Raw genomic sequence first — 18,784 nt, 5'->3', positions numbered from 1 at the left:
GGGTCATCCAGAGGGAGAGCAGCCCTGCAAACAGCTGAAAAGGTGGGCCTGGGGCAAGAAGGAAACTCGAAGATTAATGGTGCAGATTCTAGGGTCATCCATATCAGTGTAATCACTGCAGAGGTGAGCGGGGTAAGGAGCAAGAGTGAGCAGAGGAGGAGGGTGGGGAAAACTCCTGAAGAAAGTCAGCGTGGGGAGCAGATGTGGAAGAAGAGCCAGGGGGGCCTACAACCCGGAAATCCAAAGAAGGTAAGTCTTGAGAAAACGGCGAGGCCAAGGGCAGCTTCAATAGCACAGGGGAATGTTGTCAAGGGTTGACAAGATGGGAGAAGCAGCAGGTGGGGTTATTCATTGCTACTTCACTGGAATTCAGGAGAAAAATGGGCAGCTGCTCAAGGAAAGGGAGAAGCAACCATGTTTGCAGGGCCAAGGAGTGGAGTGAGATGCAAGAGAATGAAGGAGGCATGAAAGCTGACACTGACCCCAGGCATGGTGCTGAATCATGCAATGAAATTGAATTTGATCTTCACCACAACCACTGGAGCTCAGTGATCTGATGAATCATATTTTGCAGTGAAGAAACTAGGAACAGGGCAGTTAAATACCCAAGTTAGCAGTTGGCAGAAATGATATTTGAGGCCGCAAGCTCTGGCTCCAAAGTCCACAGCCAGGTTGAAAGAGAGTGTTTCTGGAGGTAAGAAGGGAAGGTTTTTAAGGCTTGGCTCTAACAAGGGAAGGCAGAGCAAATTGGGAGAGAAATGGCAAGGTGGAAATAAGAGAGCTCAAGGTGCATGGCTGCCACCTTCTTTGTGAGTAGGAGCAGGCCAAGGGCCTGTGAATGGACCTGGGAACACAAGGACAGCAGCAGAGCTCTGCAACAGTCAGGGAGACTGGGAGGAAACGACTGACACAGACATGAGGGATGCCAAGTAGTAGCTAAGGTCAAAGGGTATGGATTTAAAATAAATCCAGCCTGATATGTGATGGCGCAGTGGAAAAAGCATTGACCTGGAACGCTGAGGTCGCCGGTTCAAAACCCCGGGCTTGCTTTATCAAGGCACATATAGGAGTTGATACTTCCAGCTCCCCCCCTTCTCTCTCTCTCACTCTCTCACTCTCTCTCCCCTTTCTAAAATAAATAAATGATAAAAAAATAAAATAAAATTTTAAAACAATAATAATAAAGTAAAATAAATCCAGTAATCTGAGGGCAGGGTCAGAGAAATGGGACAGTAAAATTTAATCTAGGATTGGGGTTTACAAAAGTAAAAGGCGTTAAGAGAGGAATGGTGTGGGTGTTGGCAAAATGGGTGAGGGCAATATAGTCAACATCATGTCATTCATCCCAACCTGCACAAAGGTGAGGGCAGGGCAAGCAGCCATGATATGTGCTATAACTGAGGTCTATTGACCAGCAACCCCGCTCAAAGACACGCTGATTACAAAGGTCTCCCAAAGCACCTCCTTACCCATTTCAAGATAGGTCTTCTTTGGCCTGACCAGGCGGTGGCTCAGTGGATAGAGCGTAGGACTGGGATGTGGAAGGACCCAGGTTCGAGACCCCGAGGTCGCCAGCTTGAGCATGGGCTCATCTGGTTCGAGCAAAAGCTCACCAGCTTGGACCCAAGGTTGCTGGCTCGAGCAAGGGGTTACTCAGTCTGCTGAAGGCCCGCAGGTCAAGGCACATATGAGAAAGCAATCAATGAACAACTAAGGTGTCGCCAGGTAAAACTGATGATGGATGCTTCTCATCTCTCTCCGTTCCTGTCTGTCTGTCCCTATCTATCCCTCTCTCTGACTCTCTCTCTGTCTCTGTTTAAAAAAAAAAAAGGTCTTTGTTTAACAGTGAAGCCTTGTAACTACACGGGTCAACACTGTAGTCACAGATTACACATGGCTATTGAGCACTTGAAACGTGGCCAGTGTGAATTAAAATGTGCTGTAAGTGTACAACGCATACTGCATTTTGAAGACTTGGTATAAAATATATATATATATAAAATATCTCATTAATTTTTTGGTATGATTACATGTTGAAATGATAATATTTTGGATCTATTGGGATCAATAAAAATATATCATATAAATTAATTTCACCCATTTCCTTTTTACTTAATGTGCTACTAGGACATTTAAAATGTGACTTGCATTACATGTCTATTGCAAGAACTGGTCTAGCAGGCAACTATGATATTAAACGTGGTCTAAATAAATGTATTAAGTCAATATGCCCATTTAAGCAAGTGAATTTCTCTGACTAGCTCTCAAGATATTCCCCAAGAGAATGGGAAACAGAAGTGCTGAGGTTTATTTGTTGGCTGTGGGAATACAGGGCCAGGAAGAGGTGACTTGAATTAGGAAAGGACTGTTCTGTGGGATACCAAAAAAAAAGCATTTTATGAAGAGCAGCTGATTGAGGCAAAAGAGGAGCCAAACATCCAAAATGAGACCAAATGCTGGACAAGCCCACAAACCTGCACCAGGCCATTTTCTACCACTTTAGGTCCCCTCAGCCCCTTCCACTGACCCTGGGATGACCTCCAAACCCCCTCCCTACATCTGCTCCCACTAGACTCTCCCAGAACACTAAGCCCAACCACCTCACACATTCCAAAAAGTAATTCCCAACTGGCCAGAACTAGGGCCCCCTCCTGCAGCCCCCATTTCAGGAGCTTCCCGGCAACAATTGGGAAAAAGGAGGCAATACAATACATTGTGACGAGCATGGCTTGAAGCCAGGAAATCCAGATTTGTCCACTTTTTGCTGTGTGAATTTGAGTCACTTCACAACTTCTCCAGGCCTCAGCCTCTTCATTTGTTACATAATAATACCCAAATCTATGGTCTCATTGGAGGGTTTAACAAGGTAAGAGCAGTAACAGGTCTTTGTTTCATATGTGTTATACAAACGAAAGAGAAATGCTGTAATCTAGAGCCAGAAGAAGGAGAGAAATGAAAACGAATAAGTAGGTAGCAGCGAGGGGATGCCATTAGCAAAGCCGGTATGAGTCCGTTTTCTACCAAGAGGAGCTGACCTCTGCCACTGGCAAGAGGGCGCCCCGCGGAAGAGCAGGCCCAGGCCACAGCCTTCCTACCAGAGACAGCGTTCATTCTAGCCACATACCTGGCTTCAGGACTTTTTCTGCAGCTGAATAAATAAAAGTGAGTCTAGAAAAAATGCCCCAAACAAAACTGGATGCATCTATCAATGCACTGCTTAAGATTTTAATGTTACTAGCACCGAGAAGAGGATTTTAAATTCCATTTTGAAAAGTTATCATTCATCTCAGATTCACTCCCCACACCCTATACACCCCACCCCGCTCCTCCCTCAACATGGTGAAGGGCGGAGAATGAGGAATTCAAAGAATGGAAGATATAAGCAGGGTTTGCTTCTCCCAATGGTACAGTGGGCTCTGATCATCCAATACCCGATAAGCTCTGCTGAGCACATCTGCATTTTATTTAACCCTGAGTCTAACCTTTGAAGGAAGGAATTATCAGCCCCATTTTATAGAGAGAGAACTGAGGTTCAAAGGGGCACAACAGGGATTCACAACTAGCTCTTTCAATCCTGCACTGTTTCCCATTGCAGGCTCTCCGTACATAGGCCTGGACATGACATAATGACCTAGTATGTTGAAGATAGAGCATTAGGAGAAAAACATAGCAGAACATATACAAAACCTTACTCTTATTAAAATTTTTTAGATATGTATATATCTAGCTGTATATGACGATACAGTTATATCTCCTATAGGTATAGCACCAAGTCTAGAATAATACACCCCAAACTGTCCCACTTGCCCAACCACCAATTCTTGACAGTTTACAGCTTTTGCCTTCATATGTTTTTATATTATTTTAAAAGTTTGCTACTAATTGGTGACTTTTAAAATAATTTAACAACATTTTTTTCCAAGAGGGCTTAATGAGCCTTGCAAATCGGAAAGACCACATACACATTCTCTAAAAATTATTCCCAGAATAGAAAAAAAAAATTATTTTCCTTTAGTTTTCAATTAAAACAACACAAATTTCACTTGGTTCTCCAAGAATCCAATCTTTAATAAAGTAGTAAGCATCTTACAATGCAATAAGTATTTGCCAAAGACAGGTGTTTTGGTCCTTCCCCAGCAAGGACGCCAGATGCTGTGGCTGAAAGGAGTAAAATGACTCACTGCAGGGCCCCAACATCTCCATCTTTTCAGGTGTCAGCTCCCACCTTCATTTCCTAGAGTTTCCTTCCTAAGCCATGATACATCAAGCATTTTACCCACCTCACTGTTTCTCCACAATTAAGTTTTCTGAGAAGTAGTAAAATCCATTCCTTAATGTGATAAAGGAATTACAATGCTAGTGGTTTAGAACTTTCTTTCTCCTTCCCTGCAATGCATTCACATTTTATTAGGAGCTTTTCTGAACACAATGCATTAACTTGACAGTGATCTGAATGGTGGTGATTTCAGGCAAGCTAACTGGCCAGTCACAACCTGTGACCATGGGCTGCAGTGATCACCTAAATGTCCACCACTTACCTTCTGGCCAGGCGTTGCCATGTGGGGATTTATTCAACGCTAATATTGCCAGATCTGATTCCCCCCCCCAAAATAATACCAGCCGCCTCCACCATGCCACCAAAGTTTGACCCCAATGAGATCAAAGTCTTATACTTGAGGTGCACTGGTAGGGAAGTCAGTGCTGTGTTTGTCCTGGCCCCCAAGATCAGCCTGTCTTCAAAAAAAGGTTAGTGACAATATTGCCAAAGAAACTGACGATTGGAAGGTTCTGAGGATTACAGTGAAATGACCACTCAGAACGGACAGGCCCAGGCTGAGGTAGCACCTCCTGCCTCTGTCCTGATCAGCAAAGCCCTCAAAGAACCTCCACAAGACAGAAAGAAGGAAAAAAACCTTAAGCACAGTGGAAATATCACTTCTGATGAGATTGTCAATGTTGCCTGATAGATGCCGCACTGAGCTTTGGCTAGAGAACTCTCTGGAACCATGAGAGAGATCCTGGGGACTGCCCAGTCTGGGGCTGCAGTGTCGATGGCCGCTCTCCTAGTGACATCAACAGCGGGCACTGGAGTGCCCCACTAGTTAAGAAGCACAAAGAAAAATATTTTAATTAAAGGTCATTTAAGAATGAATGAATGAATGAATGAATGAATGAATGAAAGAAACCAGAAATGTAAAATCTGATTTTTCAATGTTGATTTAACACTTTAAAAAAAAACAAAGAACAACAAAAAACAAAACAAAACCAAAAAACCCGCTATGCAGGTCAAACAAAACCCACATTCAAAGCCAATGCTGCCATGTGCCCGCCAGATAGGCAGTGAAGCGGGATCAGCCAACATTTCTGTCCACATCCCCAACTCCTCTGCCCCCACAAATGCAACCTATTCCTCACCTTGTGCCTGAAGGCCTCTATGCCTCTGCTCACACCTTGCTAACCTTTTAAGATGCCTCCTTTGTATTTTCTCCCAGTCATTCCCATCCTTCAAGAATCTGCTTAAATTGCACCAACTCTTTCTAATCCTAAATATTAATCTTAATTAATATCACCCATGTTCCATTAGCCCCTTCAGAAAGCAACCTCCCTGCCCTGCACATCTCACATTCTTCCTCTCATCACCATTGTTTCTGCATATTTTAATCTTCTGATAGAGCACAGATAGCAAAAAAGGAAAGAAGGCTTTTTGTGTGTGTCTGTGCCAACTATCCATTTGATACTATTATCTCCATTTTACAGAAGAGAAAATGAAAACTCAGTGAATAAGTGGTCATCTTGAGTTTTCTGTATATACTATTGCTTTGCATGTCTTCAAGGCTCTCTTCTCCCTTTATCCAGAATCCTTTTTCTTCTGTCTCCATCTGTTAACTCCTACTCAACCCTCAAGACAGCATTACCTAGCAGCATCTTCCCCTTCTCCACAACCAGTCAGGACTGGTCCCCCTCCCGCAGTTCTGTGCTCTGACAGCACTCATCAAGCTGGCTGAAAACACCTCTCTGAGTCTTTGTCTCCTCTGTTGGACTGTAAGCCCGTTGCCTAGCCCAAAGTAAGTGTTCAGTCAGTATTTACTGGGTGGCAGGAAGAAAGGAAGTGAGAGAATGATGGAGGGAGGAAAAGAGGAAAGGAGGGGAGAACAGAGAGTAACAGCCCATAGATAATCAACAAATGTGAGATATAATGAACCTCATGGCTGCCAGCCCCACTTCTGGGCTGGAATTGAAGCTGGCTCCTTTGTGCTCTAGGCCAAAGGCAGATAACTAACCAGCTCCAGCTGCAACCCCTCTCCCCGCCCCCAGCTCCCCATTGAGGCAGGCAGGTGGCAGGTGGCTGCTTGGCTTCAGGACCCTGGGAACCAGCATTCACTTCTACTTTTTTTCTCCCGGTGTTTGGCCCTGGGGAAAGTGATATTCTGCATCAGTCAGGCTGTGCTTTGAAAGGATAACTTCAGTTATGATGGATGATGGTGGGGATGAGCCTTCCCCAGAAATCTGGCAGGAAAGTGAACTGGAGGTATTCACAGCACGCCACGTGCTAGGCAGACAACACAATTCTTTCTCATTGCCCACGGCAGACAAGGGGGGGGGGGGTGTTCCTCTTTCAGAGAACCCTGGAAGTGAGGCACCCTGCTCTTCAGGTTGTTAGAACACTGCTCACTGCTGTGATATTGCTCCCACTCCACCAAGCCCTCCCATTCACAGGCTGGGAGGCTGGGCCAGGCCACTCCTGCTCCTGGACCCTCTCCCTAGCCCAGGCCAAAAAGAACTATCTTGGTCTCAGGAGAAACAGCAGAGAATCTAGCCTTGGTTGATGTTCCCAAAAGCCCAACTGCCCTCTTAACACTGACACCCACTGTGAGGTCATAGGTCAGGAAAACTCTAGTCTCTTAATCATCACTCCACCAAGGTCAAGCCAGGGAGGGAGGTCAAAGATATCATTTCTTCAGGGAATTCAGAAGCTCAGAGAATGGCCCTGAAGGCAGAAGATCTGGGAAAAGGTCACAGGGTCCACCCTCTCTCAGAGCCAGGCGGAATTCCCAGGTCCCCTCCCACCCAGACTCCACATCTAAGCCGATGGGGCAGGGGTCAGGGTCCCCCTTAATCCCCTTTTCTCCCACTTCTTTTTCTCCATCTCCTCTCCAGTCACCCCCACCCCCACCCCCAAAGCTCCCCGGGCTTCCGATCCCTCCTCCAGGGTAACTCAGAATACTAGGCCCTTGGCCCTGGCCACATAGCTGAGTTGTTAGAGTGTCATCCCAATAAACCAAGGTTGCAGGTTCAATCCCCTGTCAGGGCACATACAAGAATCAACCAATGAATGTATAAACAAGTGGAACTAAAAATCACTGTTTCTCTCTCTCTCTCTCAAAATCAATCAATGACTATAATTAAAAAAAAAATACTAGGTTCTCACTGAGAGCCTTGGCCAGGCCTAGTAGCTGCAGGCACTTAATCCTCAATGAACAAGTAAGGTAGGATCTTTTACTCTTTTTTAAAGGCAAGAAAATGAAGCTCAAACCATTTTATAATTAGAAAGGAACTAAATCTTCAAAGGAGACCACATTACTTAAAAAACAAAACAAAACAAAACAAAAAAACCTAAAAAAAACCCAACCTAGTAAGAGCCAGGATTTTAGTGAAAGAACTGACTAAATAATCCTACTACCTTAGAGACAGACAAAAAAAAAAAAAAAAAAAAGCGCCAGTTTTGTTGACTACTTATTATGTAAAGTGCTATCTTATTTCATCCTTAGGGTGACCTATAATGCAACCTCTTATTATCCCCATTTTACAGATAAGAAGCTGAGGAACAGAGACATGGTATGACTTATCAAAGTCCAAAGTCCCACTCTTCCTTGGGCCACAGTACAGAATTAACAGGATCCCCTTCAGGATGACATATTTGAGTTTTAATAATAGCTCTCTAGAGAAGACAAAAGAATCCAAAGGAATGGCTCTCATGAAGGAATTTTGGGCCTCAGTTGTGATGGTGGGCAGACTTCTCAGGGCAAGAGCCTTTTGGCACCACCAGGCATCACCCGAAGGCGGCCACCCACGGACTTGGCTAACACAGGGTCCATTCAGCAGCTGGCAAAGCCCAGGGCATGGGGGAAGAATGAGAGAAGATTGAGCCAGGAAAGGCCATCCAGGAGGCAGGCGCAAGAGTGGGGCAAGTAGCAACTGCAGAAGAATGTGTTTTCAGGTGTTCCAGGAGTATCTCCATGCCCCAAAATAGACTGCTTAACAGTGTGGGAGAGACACTTGCGGCTTTAGTGTCAGGGCGGGCAGTATGCTGGAGCAGGAGTTCTGGGTTCTCATTCCTGCTCAGTTACTCACTCCCCATGCCACCCAGGCTCTGCCATGTACCCTCGCTGGTCCTCGGTGTCCTCACCTATAAGACTAGAGAGATGGTCTAGGTCAGTGGTCCCCAACCTTTTTTGGGCCACGGACCAGTTTAATGTCAGAAAATATTCTCACGGACTGGCCTTTAGGGTGGGACAGACAAATGTATCACGTGACCGAGACAAGCGTCAAGAGTGAGTCTTAGATGGATGTAACAGAGGGAATCTGGTCAGTTTTTAAAAATAAAACATTGTTCAGACTTAAATATAAGTAAAATGGAAATAATGTAAGTTATTTATTCTTTCTCTGCGGACCGGTACCAAATGGCCCATGGACCGGTACCGGTCCGCAGCCCGGGGGTTGGGGACCACTGGTCTAGGTAACCGTGAGGGTTTCCTAGAGACAAACTGTAGGGAAGAGACTCAGAACAGGTGCCAAGAATGGGCCAAGGGGCCCTGGATTGAGGATCGAAGGACACCTTCATTTGCTGTTATCAAGGTTCTATGAAAAGGATGCTAGATGTGACACTGAACACTGCAACGAGGAGGGGGAGTTCTACCCTGAGGGGACAGCTGCACAAGTACCACTCAGCAATTCTCCACTACGAACTGTGACACCTGCTGCCTACAGGCCAGGTTTGAGTGGTTCAGGGAAGCTTCCTAAAGAAACCCACACGGGGAGAAGATGGGAACTACCACCCTAGTGGAAGAGGAGAGTGGAGGTGCTCAAATGGAAAGACTACCCAAAATCACACTGAAGTAGTGGTAAGAGGACACACAAATTTTGGAAGAAGACAGCATTATCTCCATGTCACCGATTTTAAAAAACTGAGGCTTGGCAGAATAACAGCCAGGTGGCAGAGCCAGAGTTGGAACCTAGTTCTGCCTGACCCCACAGAATTGCTCTCCCCGCCCCCCAGTGACAGAGCCAGAGACAGAGAAAGGGACAGACAGACAGGAAGGGAGAGAGATGAGAAGCATCAATTCTTCGTTGCGGCACTTTAGTTGTTCATTGATTGTGTTCTCATATGTGCCTTGTCCAGGGGGCTACAGCAGAGCAAGTGACCCCTTGCTCAAGCCAGTGACCTTGGGCTCAGACCAGCGACTTTTGGGCTCGAGCCAGAGACTATGGGGTCATGTTTATGATCCCGCACTCAGGCCAGCACCCCTGCTCTCAAAGCCGGAGACCTCAAGGTTTCAAACTTGGGTCTTCAGCATTCCACACTGACACTCTATGTCCACTGTGTCACGCTTGGTCAGACTGCTCTTAATTTTTATCCTATCCTCACACAGCACAGATGCCTGTGAGAGAAGTAAGGGTGGGGATGGGAAGGGAGGAGGCATGAGAACAGGCAAAAGGCTGGAGAGAAGGATGGGGAAGACACGATGGGTAGATAGTAAGCACTTCCTTACCGGAATAAAATGGCAGCCATAGTTTTTCCAAACAGACTCTTCTGTGGTTGCCTGTAGTTTTTTAAGGGTATAAGGTTCTGGAATCAGCCAGATCTAAGCTGAGCTCCTGGCTCCACCACTTAATACCTTTGTGACCTGGAGCAGAGGTATTAAGCTTAAAGCCTCACTTTACTCACCAATAAAATGGGAATAATAATATTCATATCTCATTAGGTAGTTGGTAAACATTAAATAAGTGCTGTATTAAAAGGACTTGGCACAATGTCTGGTATATTTAAGCTTTCAATAAAAGGTAGCAAAGAAAACAACCATTCATCTAATGTTGCTAGGCTCTCCTCTCTCCAGGCTTCCTCCACAAAATCGACATCTGGTCAGTCTCCCACATCCTCACAGGCTCCCTCCCTCCTTCCGTCTGCCTCCCTCAAATTCATCCATTTCAAAACCCACTTCAAAGTTACTTATCCCAGGGTTTCTCCCCCTTCCTAGGATCCTAGCTTGCATTTGATCAAGTGATTTAAACAATTAGTCTACACAAGCTCCTTAACGTCTCTGGAACATAATTGTCCACTCGGTGGTTGTTTCAAAAGACTGGTTTGCACTGGACGGGCCGAGCCATCCATGCAGAGCCTGGTGGGTTTGCAGGCTAACAGGCATCCCCTAGCCAGTTGCTCATGTGTGCCCAAAATTTGTAATTTAACCTCTGGATATACACCAAACCTTCTACCCAAACCACAAATTATGTGCTCTTACAAATTTCCCAAACTATTAAATGGAATTTACGACTGCTCAAGAATGTCTTGTACTAATTAGAAATAGATAAATGGGTATATGGAAGATTAGGACAAGGCAGGGTAGGAAATTGGGAACTAAAGCTCACTGACCCCCTGTCAGGGGGTCTTTACTCTTTTTGTGCCATGGAGACCCCTTTAGCAGACTAATAAAGCCCATGGACCCTTTCTCAGAATGTTCTAAAATATACTTTAAAATATATATATATATTAAATAAAATGCATAGCTTGACTACAAAAGAAACCAATTACAAGGATATATAATTATTAAGTTTTTTTTAAATGAGTGTGAATATAGTAATACATGTTCTTTATTAACACATTAAATAACAAGCTCTAGCAGCAGCTGTAATAACTGCTTTAAATCTCAAAGCTGCAATGAACATAAATCATAGTCCAAGATGTCTGCAGCAGCCAAAACGTGATATGAAAATATCTGTGATTTCTACTAACAATGTCACAGGTTCTGAAAATATATTGTGATTTGTTGTCTATATTCATACTGGAAGAAAATGCTAAAATAAAGATGTGACTTTTTTTCAACACCCAAGTTCACTCTCCCCAAGATAAGAATCTCTGTTAGATCCTTTATAACTCAGCATTTGTATTGAGCCTATTCCTGAGTTTGAGCTAACCTTCATTTCCTTCTCAAGGAATCTCCACCCACACCCCTTCCTGCCCTAAAAGGTCAAGTTCTATACATATGACCCTCCTCTGTCCTTCTTTTCCATCTGATGGGCCCAGCGAGAACTGGTGTCTTAGTAGTGTCCTTTGCCCAGGCTCACCGGAGACTGGCCAAGACATAGCCTGGAAAGAAAGCCTCAGCTTCCAAACAGCTGAGCTCAAACAATAGAATCCTCTCTGGAACTTTAACTAAGCAGCAAAAGAGAGGCTAATGTGATAGAATGTTGAGGGGGATGGGGTTGGCAGGTGCTGAGTTGAGCCAATGGCATTCATAGACCAGTGACCACCTGCACCAGTGGAATAGCTTTGAACTCAGAACTCTCTGCACCCCACCTCAAGGGTGCCTGGCCTCCCTCCAGGCCTGTGCTTAGGCAGCAATGCTACATTTGATGGCTCCTCACCATACTCACTAGAATCAGCTTCAGGGAGTCTCTGTGTCAGAAGAGCCCTAAGTCCACATTATCAATAGCATTTTACAGGTGAGGAAGTTCAAGTTCAGAAAAGTTGAGTCATTTGCTGGGGCTCACCAGGCTACGAAAATGGTAAAGCTTTTGTCCCTCTCTTCTCCTCCTCCTCCTTTTTTTTTTTTTTTTTTTTTGAGGAGCAGAGAGGTGATGGTATTTATTATTTATTTATTTTAAATCATATAAATGATAGATGAAAATCATCTCTTAAAAAACTCACATGCTGACCCTGGTCTGTTGGCTCAGTGGTAGAGCATCGGCCTGGCGTGCAGGAGTCACGGGTTCGATTCCCGGCCAGGGCACACAGGAGAAGTGCCCATCTGCTTCTCCACCCCTCCCCCTCTCCTTCCTCTCTGTCTCTCTCTTCCCCTCCCGCAGCCAAGGCTCTTTTGGAGCAAAGTTGGCCCGGGTGCTGAGGATGGCTTTATGGACTCTGCCTCAGGTGCTGGAATGGCTCTGGTTGCAACAGAGCAGTGCCCCAGATGGACAGAGCGTCGCCCCCTCGTGGGCGTGCCGGGTGGAACCCGGTTGGGTGCATGTGGGAGTCTGTCTGACTGCCTCCCCATTTTCAACCTCAGAAAAATACAAAAAAACCCCAAAAAAAACTCACATGCCCTGGCCAGGTGGCTCAGTGGTAGAGTGTAGGCTCAACGTGTGGATGTCCCAGGTTCGATTCCTGGTCAGGTCACACAAGAGAAGCGACGACCTGCTTCTCCATCCCTCCCCCTTTTTTCTCTCTCTTTCTCTTCCCCTCTCACAGCCATGGCTAGATTGTTTCAAGCAAAGTTGGCCTTGGGCAGCTTCCTGGCCTCTGCCTCAGACACTGAAAAAGTTGGCTCCTTTCCTGTCAATGGAACAAGGTTCCCAGATGGGCAGAGCATCACCCCCTAGTGAGTGGGCTTGCTGGGTGGGAATGGATCCCAGTCAGGGCGCATGCAGGAGCCCGTCTCTCTGCCTCCCCTCCTCTCATTAAAAAAAAAAAAAAAAATTATAAAATTTTTTTCTCTATGAATTGTAATTAAAGAATTATCTCAGAAAATAAAAAAATAAAACTCAGATAGTTCAGTTGATTAGAGCATCATTCTGAAGCACAAAGGTTGCAGGTTTAATTCCTGATCAGGTCACATACAGGAACATATCTATATTCCTGTCTCTCTCTCTCTCTCTCTCTCTCTCTCTCTCGCTCTCTCTAATCAATAAAAATAAATACTAAAAAGGCTCTCAATGGTTACTGATAAAATACCCCCGCCCCTCTGTCAAATACAAACTTAGTGTTGACCCTAACAAACGTGACCATTCGCAGTATATTCAGTCTTTTAAACCCTTTCCCCAAAGTAGGATGGCTACACTTTCCAAAGGGGAAACAACAGCTGATGAGTACAACACCTGGAAACACTCGGCCCTGCTGTCTGCTGCCTGGGTATGAAAATCAGAATCGATTTCACTGAGAGTCAGCCTCTCTGGCTTCTGGGCAGAAACCGTGCAGTGAGGGAGATCGGCACTGAACTCTGTACTTTTATCTTTGCACAGAGCACACTCTCCCCAAGGCCGCATTTCCCCCCACTTGTCACTTGACGTCGGAGTCACAAAGCAGACCTACCAAAGGAAACTGCAGACACAAAGGATCCTTCCACACTGACGGGAAAATGCCACAGCCACATTAAAAAAATATTTATCCAGTCAATAAGTTTTATTTACTTTCAGGAAAAAAAAAATGGGAAGAGGGATGTGAATTGGGATTTGTATTTTCTCCCACAATTCCTGTGTCCCTGGAAAGCTATGTGAGGGGCTGGGTCCAGGGCCTAGGGCTCCAGCAAGAGAGCGGGGCGTTCTTTTGAAAACAGACCTCTTTCCCTTGGAGAAGGAACGGTCAGCCTGCTTCTTCAGACACCACCAATCTATAAATGCCTGAATATCATATTAACCATCTACTTGAAATCTTAGAGCAACATTTATTTTATCCTGGAAACGGCTGCAGGCCTATTTTTAGCTGGAGGGCCCCTCTTTTTTCCTTTAATTCTGCTTTGAAATATTATTCACATAGACTGGAAACTGTTCAAGAGAAAGACCTCTATTAGAAGCCTCCTACTCTAAACTCCGAGACTGGAAGATCAGCATTCTTAGGCATAGAAAAGTTAGGCATCCAGCTGCAATCACACAGCGAGGTAGCAACAGATTTAGGCTCCAATTCCTGGACACTCTGGCCTCCAAGCCTGCGCCTCTTTCCACATCCTTGACTGCAAAATAGCACAGAGTGGTCTGATCTCCAGAAACAGAGAGCTCAGTGAATCCTAATGTTATCATTTACTAGTTCTATAACCTTGGGCAAGTCACTTAACCTCTCTAAGACTCACTTTCTTCATTTATACATCAGGGATTACAATTTGAACTATCTCTAAGATTATTCTAAAGATTCCATGTGCCAGAGCTTGATCCACAGGAACCCTTTCTCACACTGTACTACTCCCGTGTCACATACAGAAGTGACTGGGTCTGCCATCTAAAATGTGATAACTCTCTCCACACAACAGCCCAGAGATAGGCAAGAAAAGATTGTGATCAGTTTTACAGTTAGGAAAATTCTGTCCTATGCCCCCAGAGATGACGAATATAACTTGCATGAGATCAGAGTTTCAAAAGGGAGCACATTCTCAGCATTCAGAAGTCCTAACTGTCTTCCCTACCACACTTTCAGAGGATGGGTTGAATTAGAAGTAAAATCCCCCCTTTCCCATCCATATCACTGGCTCACACGTCATGACCCTTCGCTGTAAACTGGGATCGGCACAGTACCTGGTACAGAGCAGAGACTCAATGCAATTTTGATAAATGAGTGAATTACTGATCCTGATCTGCAGATAAGAAAGCACTGCTTAGCCTAGTAGCCTGAAGTAGGTGTCTGGTTGCAGAAAGCAGGAGGGAGGCCAGGCTGGCAGGCAAGAACTCCAGTCTCCACATTTATTTGCAACAAGCAATAACTCCGGTCTCCCCATTCATTTCCTCTCAGCCTGTTCTATGGGGAAGAAGCTTTTGACAAGACCAAGATCTGGGCCCCTGATCTCAACGGTCTGGTCAAGAACATTTCCAAATCTGGCTCACATGGCTCAGACCAGGGCCCAGAAGATAACTATGAAGCACATGTGACCCTCCTCCAGCTAAAACAGATGTAATAACATTGCAGGCAAAGGGCAGCGAACGGGCCAGGGAGATGGCCCATCTGTCTTCCTAATTGTCAACTCTGCCCATAATAAGATTTTTCTCCCTGTCACACCTTAGGCTGCTACCGAACTGAAGCGAAACCAAGACATCCATCTTCCAGCTGTGCGCAATGGCCTTCACAGGGTGCCAGGGATGAAAGGAGACCACTGGCTAAAAGAAGCAGAGAAAGCTGAAGGAGCCTGGACTGGAGATCAGGAGCTGGGCTGGGGTGTGTGGAGGAGAGGGGGAGGAGGGTCCATGCTTTAACCAGCTGCAGATGCTTGGGCAGTCATGGCACCTCATTGGCTTCTGCTTCCTATAAAATTAAAATCCAGAGTTCAGGAAATGGGGTCAGTGGGGAGGGAAGGGCTGTGAATCACATGACATTGTATAAAAGATACTTTAAGTTATATACATTTGGAGAAGAGTACCCCTCACTTTCAACAAAATCTCAAAGATATAGCTAACGCTCCCCCTATTTAAAAAAAAAAAGGCTAAGAAATATAAGACTAGATGGTTTTCATTCAATAAGCATTTATTGAACACCTTCAAAGCGTCCTTTTCTGTGCCAAGTACTTGGGACACAAATGTGATAACAGAGAGCTGCTTTAAAGACCACAGTGAGCATCAACTGCACATCTACTGATGTGACAGAAACATGTCCAGGGAGCTCTGCAGACAATGAAATGGAACATTTGACTCTGATCATGAAAGGCCTTGGCTGGGGTGAGGGTGGGGTAGGTAAACCTTAAGTTTAATGTTGAAATTGAAAGCCAAGTGTGTATTCCCTGGATGAGAAAGTAGGAAGAGTACTTCAGACCAAGGGCAGCATGGGCAAAGGCAATGAGTGCTTCTGGAGTGTAACTGTGGGTAGAACAGACGGTGCTCACTGAGAAAGGAGGAGATGGGGGAGTGATAGAAACAAAGCTAGAAAGGTAGGCAGAGCCCAGATTAGGGAATGCCATGTAAGGAATTTTACATTGCAGGCAATGAGTTCATTCTGGTTTCAAAAGTCTAAGATGAGCCACCACTCTCAGCGTGAACTTTCCTATTTGTTGAGAAGAAGCCTTGGTCAATTGAGAGCACAGTGGCAATAAGGAGTGATTGGAGGAAAGACCTGCTGCTTCTTGGCACCCTGAGCGGGCATGGACAGACGGACCAAGGTGCCGGTAGGCGTGGGGAGTGAGTCTGGCACCTGACTACTGGTCTCTCTCTCTCTCTTTCCCTCCCAGCCAGGGGCCTCAACTGCTGAGAAAGGAAGGTACTGATTGGGTCAGGTGACAGGATGCAGAAGCAAAGGGCATGCCCATTTGGTTGGATCCCTGCTCATTATCTGGGAAAGTCTTTCAGTCCCCCTGACCCACTCTGCTCCCCAGCTCAAGGCCTTCTCACATGCTGTTCCTTCTGCCTTGAAGGCCCTTTCCACATTCTTCAACGGGTTCACTCCAATTAGCTTTCTGAGCAACTACTGTGCCTATCAGATTCTCATGGCACCTTATCCTTTCCTTTTAAAGAATTAAGTGCTTCATAATTCCATATTTACTTGAGTGATTTGATTCATGTTGGTCTCGGCCACTGGACTGCAAGCTCCACGAGGCCGAACACTGTCAGTTTCGTTCATTGCTCTTTCCAGCACCCTGCCCATGCCTAGTTCAGAGCAAGCATTTGTTGACTGAACGGAAAATGTTGTGTGTACCCAGAGCCATGCCCCATTCTCACGGCCCTTTACCATTCCCGGTAACTCACATTATGGCCCAGTGAGGAGTTTTGGACAGGGTAGGAGGGCCAGACTTGACAAAGCACCATCAGAGTGGATTCCGCTTCCATTCTAAGAGTAACTGTGTTCTCCTGTGTCTTGAAAGGCTCCAAGGAACCTGCATTTGGTTTACTCACCCAGGCAGGTCCTTGGGAATAGTATTTAATTCAATATGCTTTCTCCAGAGGCGTCAACCTGGTCACTGGCAGTAACTGACCATCCCCTGACCCTAGTTGGTTAATAGAACTTTGTCCAGGCTTCAGGGAGTCATCCTTCTCCTTCTCCCTCTCTTGGAAAATGTCTCTCCCTCTCCCTCCATTCCAGCACTCTAGGGATCTCAGGAACCAAAACCTGCGGACCTAGCAGAAGCCCTAAGGCAACCGCAGACCCGGAACTGGTGTAGGGTCCATGGGGCTCCACTTTCCAATTCCTGGGTTAAGTAACTGGTCTCTCTGCAGGGCCAAAGTACCGTACTTGGGGTCAAAGGTTTGACCTTAAAAGAGAGATGAGAGGGAGAAAATCTCAACAAGGATGTGTACAGGATCGCACGAAACGCCCTTGGCCGCCAGCGCACGGGAGGGGCCCGACTGCCTCCACCCAAGGTCGTAGCCCAGGGGGGACGCTGAAAAGTTCAGCCAAGGGCCGAGGGCTATCTGGGTAGGAATTGGGGGCCGGCTTTTGCGAAAGGGAGAGTAAGAGCTCGGTTTCAGGTAGTCCTGGGACCAGCAGCAGGGCGCCCCAGTCCCGCCAGCTGCATCCCGAAACGCAGCGGTCCACTCCGGAGCGCTGGGCGGGGGCTGCACCGCCGTAGCCGCAAGGACAACGCGGCCTTCCCCCTCCTCACTGGGCTCCCTACCCAGCCTCGGGGCGCCGGGAGCCAGCCAGGGCGGAAGGGGAGCGGCGCCCGCCTTCGGGCAGCCCCCCTCCCCGGTCTGTCTCGGATCCCAAGCGGGGGCTCCAGGTCGGCCCAGGCTGTCGCAGCCTCTGCCTTTAGGGGGGGACAGGGACGCGGCGCGAGGAGGGGGCGAGGCAGGTCGCAGAGACAGGGGAGCCTGTCTGGGACCAAGACCCAGGTCGCGCAGGGCTAGCACGCCCCGCCAACTCGCTGAGCGGGCAGGGGTCGCCGGGCGCCTTACCTTGGTGAGTTGCGGGAGTCCGGATGGAGGGGCCGGCGCACCGCCCGGCTTCAGGGTGCACGCAGCCTCGGGGTGCACGCAGCCTCCGGAGGCACCGTCCGCGTCTCGGGCGCGCACCCCCCGGCTGGCGCACACGCGGCGTCCGGAGCACGCACAGCCTCGGGCGCCCTCTCGCCGGCGGGCTCGGCCTGGGCCTGGAGCGCACACCCTGTGGGTCACACCCACCGCGGCCGCTGCGGGACTGGCCAGGCGCAGCCCGCCTAAGCTTCGCGGGCGTCGCCGGCTACCACCGCCACTCTAGTCCCCGCCTTCGCCAGGAGAGAGAAGAAAAAAAGACTCCTGGTGCGGCGTGGGGCTTTGGTGTGTGGGAAGGGCAGCACCGCGAAACCGAGGGGAGGGTCCTAACTTAGATAAACTCAAGAAGCTCTGGGACAGTGTTTGGAAGAAAAACTTTTTGAAAAGAGACCCGAAAACTCCTAATCTGTGCATAGCGCCATTCAAATTTACAAAAGTGCTTTCACATACATTTATCTCATTTCATCCTTGCCACAACAGTTAATGGGGTATTTGTAGGCTCCCTTTATAGACAATGATTTGCCCAAGCCAGGAGTGGAACCCAGCGGGGGTAATGGAACCAGAGCGCAGTGGGGTGACGATGCACGTCGCCAGCGGGATTGTCTCATGAGGAGGTGGAAGACTGAGGCTGGGGTGGGTGAAAGGGAACCTTTCTCTCTTCCAAGTCATGCTTTTATCCATTTGCTTTTTTTCTTTTCCAGTCATGGCGTTAACCCCAATCAGGAATCCCCAAATCTTGCCCTTCACACTCCCACCTCCCACATCATTTTTTATCAGTTCAAAAGATATTCATTGTAATCACTAACCTTGAATGATCAACTCACTAAGTGCCTAACTTTGTGCCCAATAAACTTTTAAAAGAGAGAGAGAGAGAGCTGATATACTCGTTTCACAGATGAGGACAAACAGGCAT

At 46.9% G+C, this 18,784-nt stretch overlaps 1 protein-coding gene across 2 annotated transcripts in view; it reads right to left on the bottom strand.

Moving 5' to 3' along the window:
* Positions 1 to 17,959, bottom strand: part of KANK4 (KN motif and ankyrin repeat domains 4) — an 80,299-nt gene extending 62,340 nt beyond the window's left edge. For both annotated transcript variants that reach the window (XM_066269027.1, XM_066269030.1), the window contains exon 1: positions 17,797 to 17,959. The gene's annotated coding sequence lies outside the window, so the exon portion shown is untranslated. The remainder of the gene's footprint in view (positions 1 to 17,796) is intronic.
* Between the last annotated feature and the right edge of the window lie 825 nt (positions 17,960 to 18,784).

Source organism: Saccopteryx bilineata, chromosome 3, assembly GCF_036850765.1.
Source record: "Saccopteryx bilineata isolate mSacBil1 chromosome 3, mSacBil1_pri_phased_curated, whole genome shotgun sequence".
Taxonomy (NCBI): domain Eukaryota; kingdom Metazoa; phylum Chordata; class Mammalia; order Chiroptera; family Emballonuridae; genus Saccopteryx; species Saccopteryx bilineata.
Note: the sequence above shows the minus strand (reverse complement) of the source record. Positions and strands in the feature narration are given on the sequence as shown.